The 23,750-nt window shown below is 45.1% G+C and overlaps 1 protein-coding gene across 3 annotated transcripts in view; it reads right to left on the reverse strand.

Moving 5' to 3' along the window:
• Window positions 1-9,474, reverse strand: part of LOC141144847 (MARVEL domain-containing protein 3-like) — a 79,073-nt gene extending 69,599 nt beyond the window's left edge. For 2 of the 3 annotated variants that reach the window (XM_073630924.1, XM_073630926.1), the window contains exon 1: window positions 9,324-9,474. The gene's annotated coding sequence lies outside the window, so the exon portion shown is untranslated. Of the gene's footprint in view, window positions 1-1,979; window positions 2,092-9,323 lie in introns of all 3 variants that reach the window. The other variant, XM_073630925.1, reaches the window with a different exon arrangement.
• Window positions 9,475-23,750: the final 14,276 nt, after the last annotated feature.

Raw genomic sequence — 23,750 nt, forward strand, 5'->3', positions numbered from 1 at the left:
TCAGTTCATTTCCGTTTTTTGTCGTTGTTTATTATCGGCAGGTCATGATCCTTCCTTTTAGGCTTCTCACTCCTTCCGCATTGGGGCTGCCACGGAAGCAGCCAGGTGGGGTTTGGACAGTTCAGTTATTAAGCGTATAGGGCGGTGGGAATCAGAGCGATTTAAACTTTATATACGCCCTCACTTGGTTTAGATGAACTGGGTTTATTTGTTTCTACATGCTCCATAATTTTTATTTCAGATGCCGGTGTTGGTCTCGTATGGATTATGGGACATTCATTTGTGTTTTGGGGGGCTCGAAGGGTGGATGTACGCCCAAATGGTCGCCAGTTGGGAGTGCCAAGAGAGGTCGCTATGGTGCGCTGGATCGGAGTTCCTGGCATGCTGTGGAGCAGCGCGATACCGGAAATCCACAAGTACGCCCGTTTGGATCGCGCCGCAGATGTGTTAGTACTACATGTTGGGGGTAATGATTTGGGGGTTAGATCCATGCGTCACCTTATTAGGGATATAAAATTTGATGTCCTTAGGATCCGTACTGATTTTTCCCAGACTATGGTGGTGTGGTCAGACATTGTGGGCCGTACGTCCTGGAGGTTTACTAGATCTATAGAAAAACTCAACAAAACACGGATCAAAGTGAATAAGGAGGTGGGTCGTTTTATAGTTCGCAATGGAGGTTTAGTGGTTCGACATCGGGAACTGGAGGTGGAGACTTACAGGTACCTAAGGGGAGATGGGGTCCACCTTAATGCGGTAGGCATTGATTTGTGGAGTCTGGGCTTGGAGGATGGGGTACAGCGGGCTCTGCGTTGTGTGGGGCGCCCACTGGTGTAAGGTTTCACACCTGTGGTCTGTGGCGGTTGGGGATCCTTGGAGGCATTGAAAATTAAGAATAAAGTGATGGAAGTGGGGAACCATTATCGATATGGTATCCTTTTGTTGATGCCAGTTAACTAAGGTTTGCCATTGGGTGATGAGTATCAGCGGGTAGATTTGATTAATGTCGTTTGAGTCGGAGCGGCCGCGACTGACGGCCGTGTTTGGACACGCTGATACGGTGATGTGTGGTCGGTGCCTCCAGGGATCCCTGACAATGGTTTAAAATGTTTCTGATAATAAATGGTGTTTTTACCTAAGAAAAAGTTATGGTTAAAAAGTGTTTAATAAAGTGGCCAAGTGTGGCCAATTTACTCCAAAATGGGTGGTCTGGTTATTTTAGAGGTTAAATACGGTATTAGGTATTTATAAGTATTAAGATTTAAGATTAAGGTTTGGTATAGGCCATACCATAGTCAAGAAAATCACTCGATTCCCCCATCAACACAGTCAGCTCCCTCCCAAAGATCTATTGTGTTCTTCCAGTGGGGAGGTGGGTGGAGGAAGCAGTCCCTGCCAGGAGAAAACAGTGATTATTGCTAGTAGCTATAACAGCCACTAGCAATAAATGCATGTAAAAACCAGCAGGCTGGTTGTACCTAAGCTGATTGATCAACTTGGGTACATTCAGCCTGCCCATACATAGTTCATATCTCAGCCAGTTCCTGCTGAACTGTCAATGGCCAACTTAAGTCTAATGTGTTTGGTCCATGTGTCCACTTCCAGTTAGAGTAACTTTCTTTAGATACAGTGGATGGCAGAAGACCCAGTAAATATAAGGATGGCTCAAGCGGGAGTCTAATTTTCAAAAACGGTGTAAATTACTAATTCAGCTGTCAGCTAGAATGGTCATATCTTAGGGCCTGGCCAGAATATGTGTCCTTGAATGGTTATGGCACCTCCAGCAGCAGTCTGAAATGGTATGGTTGAGAGTATATAAAAAAAAAAAAAAAAAAGCAGAGATATGACAATATTGCTTTGTTGACAGTGCAAAGAAATGTTTTGTGAGGAGCAGACCAGATTTTGCTCCAATCGTCCATCAAACATTCTTTAAAGTGTTATTAAACCCAAAAGCAAACATTTAGTATATTGCAGCTTACCAATTCTTAGATGTGACTGCTGCATTGTTTTTCTTTATTAGGCTCTCTTTCCTTTAATTTCACCTGGTTATCCAGCCAGTAAGTTTGTTGTTTTTCAACAGCACAAGCTGTCCTGCAGAAATAGCAGTTAGAGGCTTGAGATAAAACAGTACTGAAAAAACAGTGATTACAATGATCAGCTTTTATTTATTTAAAACTTTTATCCCAAAGGGAAAAACTGTTATTGTAGTTGGAGTTTGCTAGTGCATCTAACAGTCCCCCCTCAGATTAACAATGGTGCTATCCAAAAGTATCTCTGTTGCTCCTTCATCCAAAGTGCAGGCACCCTAAGGCAGGGAGCGTGTTACTGGCCAGATCATCAGGTGAAAACAGAGCGAAAAAAACTAGAAAAAGGAAAATTAATGCAGCCACCACATCTAAGGATTGGTAAGATGCAATATATTACATTTGGTTTTGGGTTTAATTATTATTATACAGGATTTATATAGCGCCAACAGTTTGCGCAGCGCTTTACAACATGAGGGCAGACAGTACACTTACAATACAAATCAATACAGGAGGGATCAGAGGGCCCTGCTTGTTAGAGCTTACAATCTAGAAGTACCTCTTTAAGTATCGGTTCCCCATGTAATTATGTTTGTTTTGGTGTTTGGGGTCCTCAAGAACTTGGAAATGCTGGAGAATAGTCTCCTGAAAAGCTTTTCAAAGGGTGTTGGAGGGAGGGAAAAGTTTAATTGAGGAGTTTTGCAAACTGTTTGGTTTGAAGGTATTTAAAGCGGAGCTCCACCCAAAAGGGGAAGCTCCACTTATCTGCCCCTCCATCTGCTGCCACATTTGACACCTTTTGGGGGAAGGAGGGAGCAGGTACCTGGTTTTGATAGGTACCCGCTTCCCACGGCAAACTCAGCCAGAAGTTTTGCCCCCTCCTTCTTCTCCTACAGTTAGCCCATTGACAGAGTGCAGTGCGAATCACACATGCACAGTAGGGAACCAGCTGTGAAGCTGCAAGGCTTCACTGCCGGTTTCCCTTAGTGGAGATGGAGGCGGCACCACCTGACTGAAAAATGGGCTTGGGTGAGGACACCGCTGGATTCCAGGTTAGGTAAGTGTCCTAATATTAAAAGTTAGCAGCTACAGTATTTGTAGCTGCTGACTTTTAATTTTTACTGCAGGTGCCTAGAGCTCCTCTTTAAATAAGTCTCGCAAGGGTAATTGTTGACATTCCTGCAGAGTGGCAAAGGGTAAAATTGTTTTCATCTTTGCATTGATAAGATTGCCAATGTGGAAGAGCGATTTGAGTTTTTATGGTAATACTGCATGATGGGTGAGACTATCGGGTATAGCAGTCTCAGCTTTTGAGAGGCTTTTATTCAGCTTCAGCTTTGCTTTTTTGGTAGGTGTTGCAGGTATGAGATATCCCAGGATGCACTGGTAAACCAACAAGCGAACCAGAAAGACATCATCAGCAGTAACTTCTGGTTCATGTGTATATATTCTGGGAGTGCCTGGGGCAGATGTCACATCTGGTGTGCAGTGTGGAACAGCAGGAAGGTGAGCGGGGTCCAGACTGGAGTGAAGTAACTAGCAGACAGCACGCATGGTGTGAAACATGAGAATGCCATAGCGGAAGGTGAGCGGGGACCAAAGAGAGAGGACTGAGCAGCAGAGGATTAGCAGAGCTAGGGGACCGGAGCAAGAGAAACTAGCAATGTCACATGTGGTACGCAGCATGGGAGCAATATAGTGGGAGGTGAGCGGGGATCAGAGAGACAAGAGGATCAGCAAACCAGAGGATCAGCAGAGTTGGGGGTTACTACTGAGCAGGGGATCAGCAGAGCTGGGGGTTACTACTGAGCAGGGGATCAGCAGAGCTGGGGGTTACTACTGAGCAGGGGATCAGCAGAGCTGGGGGTTACTACTGAGCAGGGGATCAGCAGAGCTGGGGGTTACTACTGAGCAGGGGATCAGCAGAGCTGGGGGTTACTACTGAGCAGGGGATCAGCAGAGCTGGGGGTTACTACTGAGTAGGGGATTAGCAGAGCTGGGGGTTACTACTGAGTAGGGGATCAGCAGAGCTGGGGGTTTCTACTGAATGGGGCATCAGCATTGCTGGGGGTACTACTGAGCAGGGTATCTGCTGAACAAGGGTACTACTGAGTAGGGGATCTGCTGAACAAGGGAACCAATGAGCTGGTGAACGAGGGTACCACTGGGCTGGTGATCTGTAGAACAGGGGTACTAATGAGCTGGGGATGTGCTGAGTGGAGGTACTACTGAGCTGGGGCTCTGCTGGGCCCTTTAAGCCAAATTTAAAATCAACACACACAGGGAATTTGCCAAGCTTCATTAAAACGTCAAAAAATCATGCATCACCTACAACTATAGCCTTCTATTTTAATTTTGTTGATTCTGCAGCTTCCTGTAATGGGGTGGCAACAATGCTGCACAGCTCCTGAATTCAGAGCAAAGTTTCTACTCTTATGTATGCTATTCCTGCTTACACTATAGTGGGATGAAAAAATGTGGCAGGGGATGCAGCTATCAGCATTGTCACTGCTGATTTACAAGCCTTTAGACTGTCAACCAGTACCTGGCTACACTTAGGCCCTGTTCACATCTGAGCAATGCTTCCACGTTGCGTATTTAGTGCTTTTTTTGCGTGTTTTTGTAGCGGCACCATTCATTATAATGGGCTTCCCTCTGCTCCAAAAACACGCCAAAGAAATTCATGTATCAAATTTTGGCACTGAGCCAAACGTATTTTGCGATGCGCGACTGTTACCTGTATTTGGGGTGCCATGAAGAAATATTTCTTCATGGCACCTCAAGCATGCTGCATGTTTTTATACACCCAGATGTCAACGGAGCCTTAGTCCTGTCCACTGCTTTCTGGATTGACAATACTGCCTTTGTTGCCGAATCTCTCCCCAGTTCAAAAAAGGAGCATACCCTAGTAGAATTTCATAAGCACTGCACACACATACAAGCAAAAACATAACGTAAAGGGAACATGGGTACGTAAATAAGGATTGCCCAACACATATTAGTTATCGCTGTACATGCCAGAGAAAGAAACAATTCGTATGCCCTGTACACACGTTCGGATTTTCCGAAGGAAAATGTGTGATAGGACCTTGTTGTCGGAAATTCCGACCATGTGTAGGCTCCATCACACATTTTCCATCGGATTTTCCGACACACAAAGTTTGAGAGCAGGCTATAAAATTTTCCGACAACAAAATCCGTTGTCGGAATTTCCAATCGTGTGTACACAAATCAGACGCACAAAGTGCCACGCATGCTCAGAATAAATAAAGAGATGAAAGCTATTGGCTACTGCCCTGTTTAGAGTCCCAACATACGTGTTTTACGTCACCGTGTTCAGAACGATCGGATTTTCCGACAACTTTGTGTGACCGTGTGTATGCAAGACAAGTTTGAGCCAACATCCGTCGGAAAAAATCCTAGGATTTTGTTGTCGGAATGTCCGATCAATGTCCGACCGTGTGTACAGGGCATAAGGCAATTTTTTATGATTAGGTTCAAGCTGATGAGCTGTAAAGATTTTAAATCTTTGAGTATCGCAGTTTAACAGCAGCAAGCAATTTACTTGACTTAGTCTCTTTTTTATATTTTAACATTTCGAGTAATTGTGTTTGTGTGTACTAAAATGAATTTAAGTGCATTTTCTACTGAAATAATAGGATTTGATAAACAGCTGCGCTAATATGACATAACAAATTGCAACCAGCAACATTTTATTCTAGGGGTCTTCTGCTTTTAGAAAATATACACTATTTTGGGGTTTTCAAGTAGAACTGAAGGCACTTTGGATAGAGGATTTGATATGATTATAACCTCTGTACGATTTATTTTTGTCATATGTGTCCCATTGGGGAGATTTCCCTTCACTTCTTGTCCCGTAGTCAAAACAGAAAGTGAGAGGAAATTCTTCCTAAGTGAGTGAGCATCCTGGGGTGTCACCGGAACTAGTGTCCCCATTGGAAGATTTCCCCTCTAGTACTGTTCTGGGGACAACCCGAAATTTGGGATTTTCTTTTACTTGCACTTTCAGTGATAATGATAAACATGACAAACTGAGAAGGCGAGTCTTCCTTAGGCCCCTTTCACACTGCCGTGACTTAAAAGTCATGCAATTTTGCAGTCGCAATTTTGACACGATTTCGGGGAATGCCTGTGTAAACTTGGACCTCAACTCGTATCAAAATCGGACCAAAGTAGTCCAGGGACTACTTTGAAGTCACACAGATATGAATGGTCAGACATCCCAACCTGCAAAAACTAATTTCAGGGAGGTGACGCTTTGCGCCGGTGCCCACCCCATCGACTGCTTGGATCTTGTTGATGTGTTTCCCCCATTGTGTGTCTCATGGTGTACCCAGTCAGATCATGGGGCACACATCAGGACATGGGGCATACAGCAGGGCATGGGGCACATAATGGGGCACACAGCAGGGCATAGGGCACACACCAGGGCACATCATGGGGCACACAGCAGGACATGGAGCACACAGCAGGGCATACAGCGGGGCATGGGGCACACAGCAGGGCACTAGGCACACAGCGAGGCATGGGGCACACAGCATGGCACTGGGCACATCATGGGACATGCAGCAAGGCACTGGGTACACCATGGGACACACAATGGGGGAAACACATCAGCAAGATCCAAGCAGCTGCTGTGTACATTACTTGCAGATAGCTGGGAAGCGGCTGTCATTAGACCTCTCGTGGCACACTCCTCCCCACCAGCCCCGCCTCTCTTCTTGTCCGTCCCAGGTGATGGCAGGTCTGGTCCCTGCAAAGCGGCTGTCATTAGACCTCTCATAGCACGCTCTTCCCCGCCGGCCCCTCCTTCCCTGCCGCCCACCCCAGAAGCACCTGGGGTAGACAGGAGGAAAGGTGGGGCCGGTAGGGAGGAGCATGCCATGAGAGGTCTAATGACAGCTGCTTTGCAACCTGTCAACTAGCTGTGATTGATGGGCGGATCACAGTCATGGGGACCACTATTGGCAACGTGCCATCTCATCAGTGCCTACCACCGCAGTCTGAGGGTCCACCAGCGGAGCGCTCCCGGCTCTGTCCCGCCCCCTCCCCTGGCCACAGAGCAGACCGAGCAGCCGAGCAGACTTTAGTGATACTTTGAGCCTAAGTTCACAGTGATGCGGGTTCAGCTGAACCCGCATGATTTCAAACCCGCATGTCAGTCCGACTTGGGTTCGTGCACAGATGTCTATTTGGATCGCACCCAAAGTTGCCAAAAGTAGTGCAGCAGCTACTTTTGGGAATCCGTGCGGTGCCGCAAAGTCGGCATCGCACCGATTCGAGCGATGCCGTTGCCTGCAATGGGTGGCGATTTGACATGTCTAATCGCATGTCAAAACGGCCCGATGTGAATGTGGCCTACGTGCGTTTTCATGTTAAAAAAGAAAAAAAAATGTGCATCTTAGCATGTGTGCAGAAAAAAAAGGCTCAGGCAGCAAAAGGATTAATAGCTGGGTGACAAAGCTTTGTACCACACACAATGTGCAGCATTCTGACTGTGGTTAGCTATTGCTTTTTTGGAGCAGCCGCTTGGAATTTGATCACTGCCAATAAAAACTGCTTCTTCTGCATCATAAATCTTAAGAACCTTATATTGTATTTATTCAATACTAGAGAAACCTATACACATGTAATATAATAATAATTAGGGTTGCACCAATACTAGTATCGGTGCCGATACCGAGTATTTGCACAAGTATCGGTACTCCTGCAAATGCACCGATACCTGAAAACAATACTTTCAGGCTCGGTTTTTTGAGCTGTCAGTGGGTCTCCCCTGTTGACAGCTGAAGTGTTAAAGAGGGAGCCCACCTGAAAAAAAATGATTAAAAGCCAGCAGCTACAAATACTGCAGCTGCTGACTTTTAATAAACGGACACTTACCTGTCCAGGAGTACAGCGATGTCAGCAGCCGAAGCCGAGCAATAGCGGGAGGGGGCGGGAGGAGGCGTGACGGCTGCGGGAGTCTATTCCCAGAAGTGGGTGCAGATACCTGTATAATACAGGTATCTGCACCCCCCTCCCCCCTGAAAGGTGCCAATTGTGGCACCGGAGGGGGGAGGGAATCAGATGAGTGGAACTCCGCTTTAAAGAAGTCTGGTAATTGGAGCTGTCAAAAAAAAAAAAAAAAAGCAGCCGACAATATTTATTAACAACATTACTCAGTCGCTGAAACACTAAAATAAAAAGAAACATTTCTTTTTGAATCTGTTTCTTCATCTGCAGATCAAAGGGATGAACAAATGTTCCTCTGTTTAACCCCTTATTAACCCTTAATTGCTCTAAACAGCCTTAAAGTGGCTGTAAACCCTTACAGACCACTTTCACCTACAGGTAAGCCTAGATTAAGGCTTACCTGTAGGTGCTTGAAATATCTCCTAAACCTACACGGTTTAGGAGATATTTACTATTTCCCCGAACGATGCTGTCTTCTGCGGTACTTGTTGTAAAAAAAATTAAATGGTATCGGTGCATGCCTAATAATAATAATAAAATACTAATCATTCAGATCTTTGATCTTTTACAAACCCCTTTTGTAAAAACGGTAATAATACTAAAATGGTTTATAAAATACTATAATCCTCTAGGTATATGATTTTGTTTCTGAATCAAATTAGAAAAAGAAAATTTTGAATGTTTTCCATGGTTGCATCTGCACTAAGGCCTGATTCACACGTATGCATTTTTAGTGCTTTTTGCAGATTTGCACTACAGAATGTGTTCCATAGGAAGTAACGTTAAATGCACTGCAGTGCAAAACTGCAAAAAGCACTAAAAATGCATACGTGTGAATCAGGCCTTAAAAGGAAAACACATCACATCATAAGAGGTGTGCTTGTATCATAACACATGTGTGTTGCATTTGAAATGCACCCTCTCATTTTTTTTTTTTTTTTTACCATCGCAGTACTTTATACTGAACATTTTCTACTTTCTTTAAAAACATACATAAACTAGAATTTCTACCTTTAAGAAATGTGCAGTTTACAGTATAAGTAATTCAGAGTTTCCTACTTTCTTTAAAAACATACATAAACTAGAATTTCTACCTTTAAGAAATGTGCAGTTTACAGTATAAGTAATTCAGAGTTGCATTCCATAATTTCAAAGCTGGCCAGTTTAGTAAAAAATTCACTAGGTGCAACAACTATAAAACTGTTGTCGCCACCCAGGTTTTCTTGGATATGTTGTAACTGAGCAACACAAAAGTTATATTTACTGTCTTCTGATTAAAAATAATTCATGAAATTGCGTATGTGTTTCCTTCCCATAACTTACCTTCCTTACTACAGGGTCTTATCCGGGATAGTTATGAGATCGGTTTCCTTATCAGCCTGAAATCACAATACACAAGGAGAAGAGTTTCAGGAGAACAGGTGGGACAGGTTTGGCCAGTGCTACTCAGGAGGAGGTTGGATCATCTGATTCATTTACTATTACAAATGAGACTTGAGCACCACCTATAATATACCTAGTTTCTGACATAGGTATCCCTGGGTAAGGTTATCACACAGGCTAGACTTATCTAGGCAGAGCTATCAGTCAAATTCTACCCACACACAGTCATGTTGAGTCTCAGATTTGAGGATCTATCTGATTAGATGTGAATAGTTTATTTAAGCTGGTTTGCAAACTATACAGTCCCTGAAAATGTTTGCTTTTCTATGTATTCCCCTCTGCTCTCCATGAAAGTTGCAGCCATGCCTACAAGTTATTAGGGCATTCTGTAGTTGGAGCATCCTAATGTGTGTTTGTATTGTGTCTGCACATCTAAATGCTCAATAACATATACAAACTGCTAGCTATAGATTGCCTTATGCCTCATACACAAGATCAGATAATCGTATGACTATGCGCTCGCATTTTGTTGCATAATACTAATATCGAATTGAACAGGGCATTTTGCACTCTACGAAATGTACGATTTTTTTTCGCACAATTCTGGAAAACCTTCCTATTTGCGTAGCTACGTATCAGAAATGATGTCAAATACGTGTGACCCCTGTGTCTGCCACACCTTTTGGCTATTTCCTTTCGTATTGTTTTCCCATCGGGTTATTTTCGTGTTTCCGATCATGCGTGGTGTTTGTCTATCGATTTTTAGCAGACGCATACCGTACTGATTAAACGTTTGTCGTTCGCTGGGCTATCGTCTGAGCAAAGTTTTCATGTTTGTCCCTTCGTATACTGTAGGACGAACTGTCGTGATCGGCTGTTGAAAGCAGTGTACTAACAATCAGACTATTGTGTGACGATAAGGATGAGCTCCGGCGTGTTCGCACACTCCACGTGCAGAGCCCGCCAGGAAGTCTGCACGGCGCTGCGCTAATCACAGGCAGTGAGGCATTTCCCGATCTCTGCAGCCGCACATCAGGAAGATGTCTCATTGCCTGTGATTAGTGCCGTGCCGACTTCCTGGCGGGCTCTGCACATAGAGTGTGCGAACACGCTGGAGCTCATTCTTAGTGATCAATCCGAAATGATTTTTATCATCCGATTATCTGATCGTGTGTAGATGGCATAAGGCTGAACTCTGAAAATTTTGAAAAATGTACCCCTGCAGTGCCCTCATTACCACTGCTAGGGATGCATTTTTTGCCTAGGGGAGAGTAATAAAGAGTAAGGATGGGCTCGGGTGTGTTTGCACACTCCATGTGCAGAGCCCGTCTGGAAGTCGGCATGGCGCTGCGCTAATCACAGGCAGTGAGACATTTCCTGATCTCTGCAGCCGCGCATCGGGAAAATGTCTCACTGACTGTGATTAGCGCTGTGCAGTGCCGACTTCCTGGCGGGCTCTGCACATGGAGTGTGCGAATACACCGGAGCTCAAAGTGGATGTAAACCCAATGTCATCCTTTCTAAACTACTGCCATAGGGGTTATCTATAAGGATATACATGCCTCCTGCATGTATCCTTACCTTCAGAATAAAGCTAGCCATACACAGTAAAAATTAACAGATTCCTCCATCCACAGAAACAATATGAATGGAAGAGTCTCCCCACCAGGATGTTGTATCCTGACAGCAACATCAGCTGATTGGCTGCTACAGTTGGTCAATGGAAATTTTTCCAACGTGTCCCTTAAACAGAACAATCACATTCATTAGAATGAATGAATTCAATCAGTGTATGGCCAGCTTTGACAACTATTTAACCCTTGCAGTTCAGGGGGATGGGGGGACTACAAGGGTCCATTTTCCCTAATTCCCACGGTTCAGCTGTAATCAAGCAAGTAGTACCATCAATTGTGAGCATCACTTGTGATTATGGGGCGGTTTTGCAAATTACAAGACTGTGACAATAGGCACATTGACTATGCACTGAAAATGGATGTGTGCAAACAAGACACAGTATACATCTGGAACGTTTACCAACAAGTGTGGTTTGCTATGGAGTGTTTGCTCCAGTGTCTGAACAAATGTTAACTAAGTGAAGTGAAATACATACTGATATAAGGCTAGTGTAAGAAAAAATAGTAAAATGAATAAAGGTTAAAACCCTATAGCAAATGCTTTGCTGGGAATATCACAATGCCCATGCACAAATGTACCAAGTGTGACCATGTCCAGCACCTGAATGATTTCATGTGCTGGTGCCTCTGAACAGATCAATGATAAATATCCATACACACCCTGCCATTTTTTACTCTGACAATGCAAAGTACCTTTTTTAACCTGCTTTATACTTGGTGCTTGTGCATTTCATAGCTTAGTGAGCTGATCAAATTTGTCTCATTTGTTTCAATGCTATTTTCTTTTCAAATTACAGGATCTGTTGACACTCATTTCTTAGGGTAACAAGAAGTCCCTGATTTCCAGGGACAGTCCCCACTTTTAGAAGGCTGACACTGCTTTTAAAATGTCCCAAGATGTAACCCCTGTCCTTGATTCCTTTACTGGCAGTCTCTTTAAAGTATGCCTAAAGGCAGAATTTGTTTTGTATTGGATAGAGTGGAGAGGGATCAGAACATCTGTCAGGTTTATCTCTCTATTTGTCCTATTTACCATTATTGAAAGTAAAAGAAAATTCCATAATGGGTTGTCCCAGAACAGCAATAGATGGGAAATGTTCCAATGGTGACCAAGTTCTGTGGACAACCAGGGGTTCCTCTAGTTTGGAGAGATTTCCTCTCATTTTAAACACAAGCCACAAAAGCAAATGAATTGAACATCAGAATGCAATCTTGTACTTATGTTCAGACATCACCTCTCATTGTGCTTCATTTTTTCTTTTTGCCATATAAAAAGAAAATCTCTTTGTACAATAACATGTGCATTTGAAAAAGCTTATCACGCTCTAATTTACTTTTAAGTAATAAAGACATCTGGCTAAGGGTGGTCACCATTTTTAAACTATATAATTTAATCTTTGTTTACTATGTAGGTATGTAACAGGGTGTTTGTCTCCCATTATTATTCCCTTGATATATCTGTGTAGTTTTCACTTCTGCCACACGATGTCCTTACCTGTGCTTTTATAATTTGTGTGAATTTGTTTTTAGGGGAAGTTTTTTCTACTTACGGGGGGCAGCCCAGCATAGGACTATTGCATTCTCTGCTGTGAGCGTCGGCACCATCTTGGGGAGGTCTGTATCACTATGGGACACTGAACTCCTGGGATATTTGGGTAGTCACTTTGTTACAAAGGAGTCATTTATGATCACAACCTGCATCACAGGTAGAGGGTTGTGAGCAGGAGAGGACTTGTGATGAGGAAACCTTTTCCCTCCTGAGAGAAGACATACCCTGTTTCCCCGAAAATAAGACCTACCCTGAAAATAAGACCTACAAGGACTTTAACTAGGGCTTATTTGGGGGGTAGGGCTCAATGGCATCCCTGGGGGAGGGCCAGAGGGGGCCTTGACTCCTCCAACATTATGCTGTGCCCTACCATGTGCCCCACCATGTGCCCCCCCCCCCCCACCCAATTAAAAAAAAACTTTTTTTTTTTACAAAAATGCAATGTCTTTTTGTTTGCATTCGTAGCGGATGCGCCGCATCTTACTCGGGCCACCGCTGGATTAACACAGTCTCTATTGAGGGAGAGCGTCCCCAGTCAGCTCCTGTGGGTGATTCCTCCCCCCTCCCTCTGCTTGCTGACAATGCGAGCGCTCACCCAACCACGGCTGCCCGGTCTGCTCCTTCCCCTGCATCCTCACTGGCAGGGAGAAGAATGAGTTGCAGGAAGTACTCCACCAGGACTCTCAGTTACTGAAAAAACAGACTGATTTCTCCCATCCTTAGGACAGGAGAACCAGCCTGTAAATTCCAAGAGATGCCAGACCAGCGCTGTCAATAGCAGGGGCAGGACAGCAAGAGGAGGCTGGGGAACCCCACAGTGGCAGAACACCAGGGCCCGGTGGCAAGACAACCTTTGCAACCCTGATAGTTCTCCCACTGCATTGGATCCTTATATTTTGAGGGACTGTCCATGATTTAGATCAACGTCCCTATGTCCCTTTTTCCTCTCTTTTCTCATTTGTCCCTCATTTTGGTCTGATCTATATAGTTGTATATAAAATGCACTTTTTATTTTTCAAAAAGTGTTTCCCATTGCCAAACCTTTCATCCAATTTCTAAATTGCTGCATTTGTATGCCCAAACCCAAAAAACTATTGGTGATATTTTTAGGTCTTGCTGTCTCTGTAGAGTGGAGAGCATTGTGAAGAATTTTTCATATCCAGGTCATATATTTTTTTTAAATTGATGCCGTCAGGTAGGCACTATAAGAATATTAAAGTGTGGACAAATAGATTTAGAAATGTTTTTTTTCCTAGGGCTATAAATGCCCTTAAAGTTCACCTTTGGAACATGTTACAGTGCCTTGAAAAAAGTATTCACCCCCTTGAAATTTTCCACATTTTGTTATGTTACAACCAAAAATGTAAATGTATTTTATTGGGATTTTATGTAATAGACCAGCACAAAGTGGCACATAATTGTGAATTGGAAGGAAAATGATAAATGGTTTTCAATTTTTTTATTAATAAATATCTGAAAAGTGTTGCGTACATTTGTATTCAGCCCCCTTTACTCTGATACCGCTAACTAAAATCTAGCGAAACCAATTGACTTCAGAAGTCACCTAATTAATAAATAGAGTTCACCGGGGTGTAATTTAATTTAAGTATAAATACAGCTGTTCTGTGAAGCCCTCAGAAGTTTTGTTAGAGAACCTTAGTAAACAAACAGCATCATGAAGGCCAAGTAACACACCAGACAGGTCAGGGATAAAGTTGTGGAGAAGTTTAAAGCAGGGTTTGGTTATAAAAAAATATCTCAAGCTTTGAACATCTCACGGAGCACTTCAATCCATTATCCAAAAATGGAAAGAGTATGGCACAACTGAAAACCTAGCAAGACATGACCGTCCACCTAAACTGATAGGCCGGGCAAGAAGAGCATTAATCAGAGAAGCAGCCCATGGTAACTCTGGAGGAGCTGCAGAGATCCACAGCTCAGGTGGGAGAATCTGTCCACAGGACAACTATTAGTCTTGCACTCCACAAATCTGGCCTTTATGGAAGAGTGGCAAGAAGAAAGCCATTGTTGAAATAAAGCCATAAGAAGTACTATTTGCAGTTTGCGAGAAGCCATGTGGGGGACACAGCAAAAGGAAAACGCTATGTGTGGCAGAAAAAGGAACACTGCGCATCACCCTAAACACACCATCCCCACCTTGAAACATGGTGGTGGCAGCATCATGTTGTGGGGCTGCTTTTCTTCAGCAGGGACAGGGAAGTTGGTCAAAGTTCATGGGAAGAAGGATGGAGCCAAATACAGGACAATCTTAAAAGAAAACCTGAAAAAACAGAAAAATAGCCCAGCGCCAGTGATAGGCCACCCACCCTTAAAAGAAAACCTGTTATGCCTCGTACACACGGTCGGATTTTCCAACGGGAAATGTTCAATGTGAGCTTGTTGTCGGAAATTCCAACTGTATGTATGCTCCATCGGACATTTGCTGTCAGAATTTCCATCAACAAATGTTTGAGAGCAGGTTCTCAAATTTTCCGACAACAAAACTTGTTGTCGGAAATTCAGAGCATGTGTACACAATTCTGACGCACGAAAGTCCACGCATGCTCGGAATCAAGCAGAAGAGCCGCACTGGCTATTGAACTTCATTTTTCTCAGCTCATCGTACGTGTTGTACGTCACTGCGTTCTTGACGTTCGGAATTTCCGACAACATTTGTGTGACCAAGTGTATGCAAGACAAGTTTGAGCCAACATCCTTCGGAAAAAAATCCACGGTTTTGTTGTTGGAAAATCCTATCGTGTGTACAGGGGGTTAGAGTCTGCAATAGACTTGAGACTGGAGTGGAGGTTCACCTTCCAGCAGGAAAATGACCCTAAACATACAGCCAGAGCTACAATGCAATGGTTTAGATCAAAGCATATTCATGTGTTAGAATGGCCCAGTTAAAGTCCAGACCTAAATCCAATTGAGAATCTTTGGCAAAACTTAAAAATTGCTGTTCACAGAAGCTCTCCATCCAGTCTGACAGAGCTTGAGCTATTTTGCAAAGAAGAATGGGCAAAAATGTCACTCAAAGTATTGACTCAGAAGGGCTGAATAAAATTGCACGCCACGCTTTTCAGATATTTATTTGTAAAAAATATTGAAAACCATTTATCATTTTCCTTCCACCTCACAATTATGTGCCACTTTGTGTTGGTTTATTACATAAAATCCCAAAAAAATACATTTACGTTTTTGGTTGTAACATGGCAAAATGTGGAAAATGTCAAGGGGTATAAATACTTTTTCTTTTTCAAGGCACTGTATATGTTCCACCTGTATTGAACATGTAGCCAGGCGCTGGTTAGTTTGCCCGTGTCATTGTGGGGCATTCTTTAACAAGGGTTGACTTGAGTTTGTTTCCCTCTAATGTTCAGCCTGGACATTGTGACATAATTTCATGAAGGCAGAGAGAGAGAGAGACCACCACTGAAAGCAGGCGATTGTGGGACATGTGGTTTGGAGAGCCGGGATTTTCATGGAGCCAGTGCTGCTGCACACTACCAGTTCCAGCCAGCTGGATAGAGAATAATGCTGGGTGGGGGTGTAAATAGCCTGGTCTGGGGAGAAGCTCTTTCTCTTGGGACCCCGGCCTTTAGCTGAGAGCAGGTTTTACCTTAGCCGGCTGTTCTGGGGAATGCGAGCAGGCGCCATGGCCTGGTCGGTGTGGAGAGTCTTCAGCGAGTGAGCCATACACCCAGGGCAGCCATCATAAATTTTGGAGCCCCTTACACAGCTTTAGGCCTGGGCCCCCTGGGCATGACCACCAACATTTCCCAGTCCACTGGCCATCCCACCACTTTTATCTCTTCTGATGGTTTTACTGCAAGCTAATAAAAGCAGATAATAAATTTTTTTCTTTTGCCATGAAGGGCCCTCCTGACCCCCAGCCGGGGCCCTTCCCTCCGAGCCCAGTGGCGGAACACCAGGTGATAGTCGCAAGTGCAACCTTTGCAACCCTGGTAGTTCTGCCACTGGTGTCAGTAGTTTTTACGTTTTTCCTTTTTTTTTTTCTTTTTTTTTTTTTTTACCATTTTTTTAGGACCCCTGTTGGGGGGCTTTGGTGAGATATCAGGGGTCTAAACAGACCTCTGATGTTCCACCTGTGAGACAGAGAAAAGAGATTGAGGACACAGCCCTCAATCTCCATCTCTGCAGCCTCAGCTGCACAGAATGAATGTACAGGAATAGCTCTGTACAGAGCTTCCCGTTCATTCACAAACCGAAGCACAGTTTACTATGTCTCAGTTATGAATGAACAGACTCAGTGATCAGTATAGATCACTCATTTTATTTATTAAGACAAGGAAGGGACTGGTAAATTACATTTTTTTTGGCCCCTTCACTGTTCTCCATCCTGACAAATGCCCTGCAGTAGCCGGGGGCAGAAGGGGGAAACAGGAATCGCTGTGGGGGAGGAGGAGGAAGGGGGCTGGGGGGGGCGTAGGGGGGCCAGGGGAGAGCACAGGGGCCCCGGAGGGCAGCAGTAAGAAACAGAATAGGAGGGGGGGGCATAAAGAGGAACCCATGGCCTCTATTTCCCTCCTGCTGAATGCCTGTGGTAGGGAGAGGAGGAGAAGCAGGCATTCGGTGGCTTCAGGAGGAAAATGGAGGGCATCAGTTCCTCTTTATGCCCTCCCTCCTATTCAGGTGTACAAGGGGCTGCACGGGCCCCCTGAAGCATGGGGCCAGGTCGCAATCTGGCCCATGTAGTTACACCCCTGGATGGGAATAGTGGCAGCGGTGTTGGAGGGGGGATGGGATCAGTGGCAGTGATGGTGGTGGGGGAAAGATGGGATCAGTGGTGGTGGTGGGGGGAATGGGATTACTTGCAGCTGTGGTGAAGGTGGAAGTCGTGGGATGGGATCAGTGGCAATGGTGATGGTGGTGGAGGGATGGGATCAGTGGCAGTGCTGACTGTGGTCGGGGGGTGGGACCAGTGGCAGTGGTGATGGTGGTGGAAGGATGGGATCAGTGTCATGGTGGTGGAGGAAGATAGAATCAGTTGCAGTGATGGTGGCAGTGGTGGGGTGGGATCAGTAGCAGTGGTGGTGGGTGGGTGGAATTGGTTGCAGTGATGGTGATGGTGGGATGGGATCAGTGACAGCAGTGATGGTGGTGATGGGATCAGTGGCAGTGGTGATTGTGGTGGGGGGAGATGGGATCGGTGGCAATGGGTGGTTGGAAGCAAGTGAGACGATCACTAAGACGGTAACATACAATGTGCTGGCAGCACAGTGCTGGTGGGATGGGATCGGTGGTGGTGGGGGGGGTTTAGTGGCAGTGGTGATGGTGGTGGGGGGATGGGATTAGTTGCAGTGGTGGTATGGGATCAGTGGCAGCGGTGATGGTGGTGGTGGGGAGATGGAATCAGTGGTAGTGGTGATTGTGGTGGGGTTCAGTGGCAGTGGTGATGATGGTGGGGGGATGTGATCAGTTGCAGCGGTGGTGATGGTGGCAGTGGTGGTATGGGATCAGTGACAGCGATGATGGTGGTGGTGGGGGTTCAGCGGCAGTGGTGATGATGGTGGAGGGGTCATCAGTTGCAGGGGTGGCTATGGTGGCAGTGGTGGTGGTGATTGTGGTAGGGGGTTGGTTCAGTGGCAGTGGTGGTGAGGGTGGGGGGGATGTGATCAGTTGCAACGGTGGCAGTGGTGGTATGGGATAAGTGGCAGCGTTGATGGTGGTGGTGTTGGTAGAGGGTTTCAGTGGCAGTGGTGATGATGGTGGGAGGGGATGTGATCAGTTTGCAGCAGGCGAGGGTGGCAGTGGTCATGGTGGGATGGGATCAGTGGTAGCGATTATGGTGGTAGGGGGGATGTGATCAGTGGGGGAGGGGGGGTTTGGAGCAGGGGAGACTATCACTACAATATTGGTACCATACAATATTACAAAGCGGCTGACAAGCACCTGCCGCACATGCGCACGGCTAATGACAAAGCCATAACACGGTAAAGAGAGCCCTTTCACACTAATACGTTTTTCCTTCATTTTTACCTGGCAAGAAAGACGCAAAAGAAGTAAAATGTTTCCTGTGTTGTGTTAACAGAAAGTTTGCCCCCCGTAATGGAATAGGCAGGGGCCAGGGTGTATCTTATGGAGGAAAATGTCCAGTAGAGGTCCAAAAGGGAGCATGAGGGATAGGGGAGAGATAGGAAGCGGGGAGTAGGGGATCCAGCAAGGGAGGGAGACGGGGAAAGGTATAAAGGCCTAAGGAAGGGGGTGATAAGTATGGGAGGGGGTATGTAGAGGAGGGGGTGTAAAGGCAAGATAAGAGGGGGGTGTAAACAAAGGATATGGAGGGGGGCCCTGCTATTAACTGTTAATTGCACCTCAAACGTGGCCATCAGACATCCATTTGCTTGCGGCAAAACACTTGATAAAGAGCATGAAACTCAATTCCTGAAAAGGACGTTCAAGTGACGCATTCATTTGAATAGGGCCTAATATTATAATATTGGAAGCCAAGTCACAAATGTGCTGTATATGCGTAAAACAGGATTGATGAGTAGATGTACAAAGCATATCACTACTAAAGGCCTTTTACTCTTGTCAACATACCCTAATCTATGCATTCATTAGCTGTCCTTGTTAAGTGGTATCTAAGCGCCACCTAGAGGTCAGATAAAGATGCACTTAAAGTGAAACTATATCCGTATTCTCCCAAAATAATCTATACACATCCAATACTTAGGCTGGCTCTAGATGAGTCAGTTTTTTACATTCAACCAGCAGGTTGAATGAAAAAAACTGACCCAATTCCCCCATCCACACTTGGTGAGACCCAGGTGGATGGGAGAATCCTACCGCTGTATCTTTGTATTCTGACAGCAGGGAGACTTCCTGCTGTCAGAATACACTGATCAGCACAGCATGCTATAGTCTGCAGTGCCTATTGTACAGAAATTTTCCAACAGCCTGGTTCTGTTCAACCATGGTGCCTATTTATGGATCAAAATTTCCTGCCAAATTTTGATCCGTCTATGGGCAGTTTTAGTGGCCCTGTGATACATTTTTCATGAAATTGTATTTTGCTGTTTCTTTTTATTATTTATTTATTTCAGGTACTTATATAGCACTGTCAATTTATGCAGCTAGGGCCAATTTAGAGAGGAGCCTATTAACCTACCAGCATGTCTTTGGAGTGTGGGAGGAAACCTATACAGACACAGAGAGAACATGCAAACTCCAGGCAGGTACTGTCAAGGTTGGGATTTGAACCGCAAACCCTAGTGCTGTTAGGCAGAAGTGATAACCACTTAGCCACTATGCGGCCTTTTTTGCCTCCTTTTAATGTCCTCCATAAGCTCCTGAACCTCTCCTTTTCCCTCTCACTTCCATTTGTTTGGAATGAGCAGTGTATGTTCACTGCTCTATGCACACTACAAATCCCATAGTCCCTAGTCCATCTCAAGAGCTAGAAAGAGACAGTGGCTACACTCCTACTTTAAAGCGGAGCCGTGGAGCCACACTCTAATATGAATTTGGATCACATCAGCAAAAAAAAAAGATTTAGAGGAGGCTAGGAACAATATGTACTTTTTTCAGTTAACCACTAGCCGACCAGCCGTCGTCGTTATACTGCGGCAGGTTGGCTCCCCTGCGCAAACCGCGGTAATTGTACGCCGGCTCGCACGGGCATGCTCTCACTCCCGCTGCACAAGGCAGATCCTCATTCTGACAGGAGACATTGTTATGGATGATATGTTTCTTTAACCACATGCCGAAAGACGGCTGCAGTGCGGTCAGCTTATTCTGGGAGGGTGTCCATGGACGTCCTCCCAGAATCTTGCTCCTGCGTGCCCCTGGGGCGCCCACCTGGGAATATCCATGACCTCCGGGTCCAGAGGACCTGGCGCATCACGGATCACGGTAAATGGATGCCGACAGCGGGTGGGCGTTTACCATGACGGAGCGATTGCTTGTAAACAAACCGGCGTCACGTCCGGTTCCTCTCTCTCCTCCCCATACCTATTGGTACAGTGCGAGGGGAGAGGGGAGAGATTGGGTGCAGCAGCACTGTGGGCTGGATGTGTACTGCCCACAGCGCTTATCTGTGCCCATTCCAGCCATCCATCCATCCCATCCATGCTCAGAAATACTCTCCCATCCATGCTCAGAAATACTCATCCATCCCATTCATGCTCAGAAATACTCATCCATCCCATCCATACTCAAAAATACTCATCCATCCCATCCATACTCATCCATCCATCCCATCCATGCTCAGAAATATCCATCCATCCCATCCACCCTCAGAAATACTCTCCCATCCATGCTCAGAAATACTCATCCATCCATGCTCAGAAATACTCATCCATCCATGCTCAGAAATACTCATCCATGCTCAGAAATACTCATCCATCCATCCATGCTCAGCAATACTCATCCATCCACCCATTCTCAGCAATACTCATCCATGCTCAGCCATCCATACTCAGCAATACTCATCCATCCATCCATACTCAGCAATACTTATCCATCCATCTATGCTCAGCCATCCATACTCAGCAATACTCATCCATCCACCCATGCTCGACCATCCATACTCAGCAAGACTCATCCATCCATGCTCAGCCATCCATGCTCAGCCATCCATGCTCAGCCATCCATGCTCAGCAATACTCATGCATCCATACATGCTCAGCAATACTCATCCATCCATCCATGCTCATCAATACTCATCCATCCATCCATGCATCCATCCATCCTCAGCAATACTCATCCATCCATCCATCCATGCTCAGCCACCTATATTCAGCCATACTCAGCAATACTTATCCATCCATCCATACTCAGCCATACCCGCCCAGCCATACCCTGCCATCCCATCCATACTCAGCCATACCCAGGCATCCCATCCACACTCAGCCATACCCACCCAGCCATACTTAGCCATCCCATCCATACTCAGCCATCCACATTCATGGCTCAACCATGCTTAGCCACCCCCATCCATGGCTTATCCATGCCACTACAGTGCCTCAGAGTGTAATAGGTAGTCAAATTAGATTTGAAATGTATGCCCCTAGAACGTCTGACCGTGCTCCCTGCATGTTGGCCCTCTGTATGTCACCAGGCTGTGTAAAAGTCTCACATGTGGTATTGCCGTACTCAGGAGTAGGAGAATCTATTTTGGGGTGTAATTTTTGGTATGTAGATACTATGCACTAGAAATATTGTATAAATGGACAACTTTGTGTAAAAAAAAATGCGTTTTCACTTTCTTTCCACATTTTCCAAAAACTTAAAGAAAAAATTACATGTTCAAAAGACTCGATATGCCTCATAGATTATACATTAGGGTGTTTTCTTTCAATAATGGGGTCATTTTTTGGGGCGTTTTTTATTGTCCTGGTGCTCCAGGGCCTTCAAAAGTGTAATGCCCCGTACACACGGTCGGACTTTGTTCGGACATTCCGACAACAAAATCCTAGGATTTTTTCCGACGGATGTTGGCTCAAACTTGTCTTGCATACACACAGTCACACAAAGTTGTCGGAAAATCCGACCGTTCTAAACGCGGTGACATAAAACACGTACGTCGGGACTATAAACGGGGCAGTGGCCAATAGCTTTCATCTCTTTATTTATTCTGAGCACGCGTGGCACTTTGTCCGTCGGATTTGTGTACACACGATCGGAATTTCCGACAACGGATTTTGTTGTCGGAAAATTTTATAGCAAGCTCTCAAACTTTGTGTGTCGGAAAATCCGATGGAAAATGTGTGACGGAGCCTACACACGGTCGGAATTTCCGACAACAAGGTCCTATCACGCATTTTCCGTCGGAAAATCCGACCGTGTGTACGGGGCATAAGAGGTAGTCAAGAAATTAGATGTGTAATTTATGCTCCTAGAACGCCTGATGGTGCTCCCTGCATGTTGGGCCTCTGTATGTGGCCATGACGTGTAAAAGTCTCACGCATATGTGGTATCACCATACTCAGGAGGAGTAGTAGAATGCATTTTGGGGTGTAATTTGTGGTATGCATATGCTGTGTGTGAGAAATAACCTGATTAATATGACACTTTTGTGAAAAAAAAGAAAGAAAAATCTTGATTTTGCAAAGCATTGTGGGAAAAAATTACAACTTCAAAAAACTCACCATGCCTCTTTCTAAATACATTGGAATGTCTACTTTCCAAAAAGGGGTCATTTGGGGGGTATTTGTACTGTCCTGGCTTGTTAGGGTCTCAAGAAATGAGCTAGGCCATCAGTACATCAGGTGTGATCATTATATGAAGCAATATAAAATTTGGTCAAAATTTATGAAGAAAAATTCTTAATTTGCAAAATTTAAAGAGGGAGTCCACCTAAACCGCCAAAAAAAAAAAAAATTAAAAGCCAGCAGCTACAAATACTGCAGCTGCTGACTTTTAATACATGGCCACTTACCTGTCCCAGGGTCCAGCAATGTCGGCAAGCGACGCTGAGAACCCGCTCGGTTCTCGGCAGCTGCCGCCGCCATCCTAGGTGAGGGAATCGGGAAGTGAAGCGTTGCGGCTTCACTTCCCGGTTCCCTACTGCGCATGCGCGAGTCGCGCTGCGCATCGTAACTGGTCCCCGCTATCTCCTGGGAGCTGTGTGTTTCCCAGGAGACAGCGCGGAGGGACAGGAAGAGGCATAGACTCCCATGAGAGTCTATGCCGGAAGTGGGCGCAAATACCTGTCTTAGACAGGTATCTGCACCCCCCTCCCCCCTGAAAGGTGCCAAATGTGACACCGGAGGGTTCCAAAAAGCGGAAGTTCCATTTTTGTGTGGAACTCCGCTTTAATAACAGAAACAAAGAAAAATGTAATTTTTTTACAGAATTTTCAGTCTTTTTTCATTTATAGTGCAAAAAATAAAAAACCCAGTGGTGATTAAATGCCACCAAGAGAAAGCTCTATTTGTGTGAAAAAAGGACAAAAATTCATATGGGTACAGTGTTGCATGACTGAGTAATTGTCAGTCAAAGTGTGAGAGCTCTGAAAGCTGAAAATTGGTCTGGTTAGGAAGGGGTTTAAGTGCCCAGTTGTGAAGTGGTTAAATGCAACTCTATGGTGCATCTCTGTTGTACTTCTTCCTGTGTGGTGTTTCCTGTTTCTGTGCTGTCTCTTTACAATATCACATCAAACGTGGTGTAAGAAGATTTCTGGATCCATGCTCTTTCTACACATTTGATGCTGAGAGCCTG

Source organism: Aquarana catesbeiana, linkage group LG05 (assembly GCF_042186555.1).
Source record: "Aquarana catesbeiana isolate 2022-GZ linkage group LG05, ASM4218655v1, whole genome shotgun sequence".
NCBI lineage: Eukaryota > Metazoa > Chordata > Amphibia > Anura > Ranidae > Aquarana > Aquarana catesbeiana.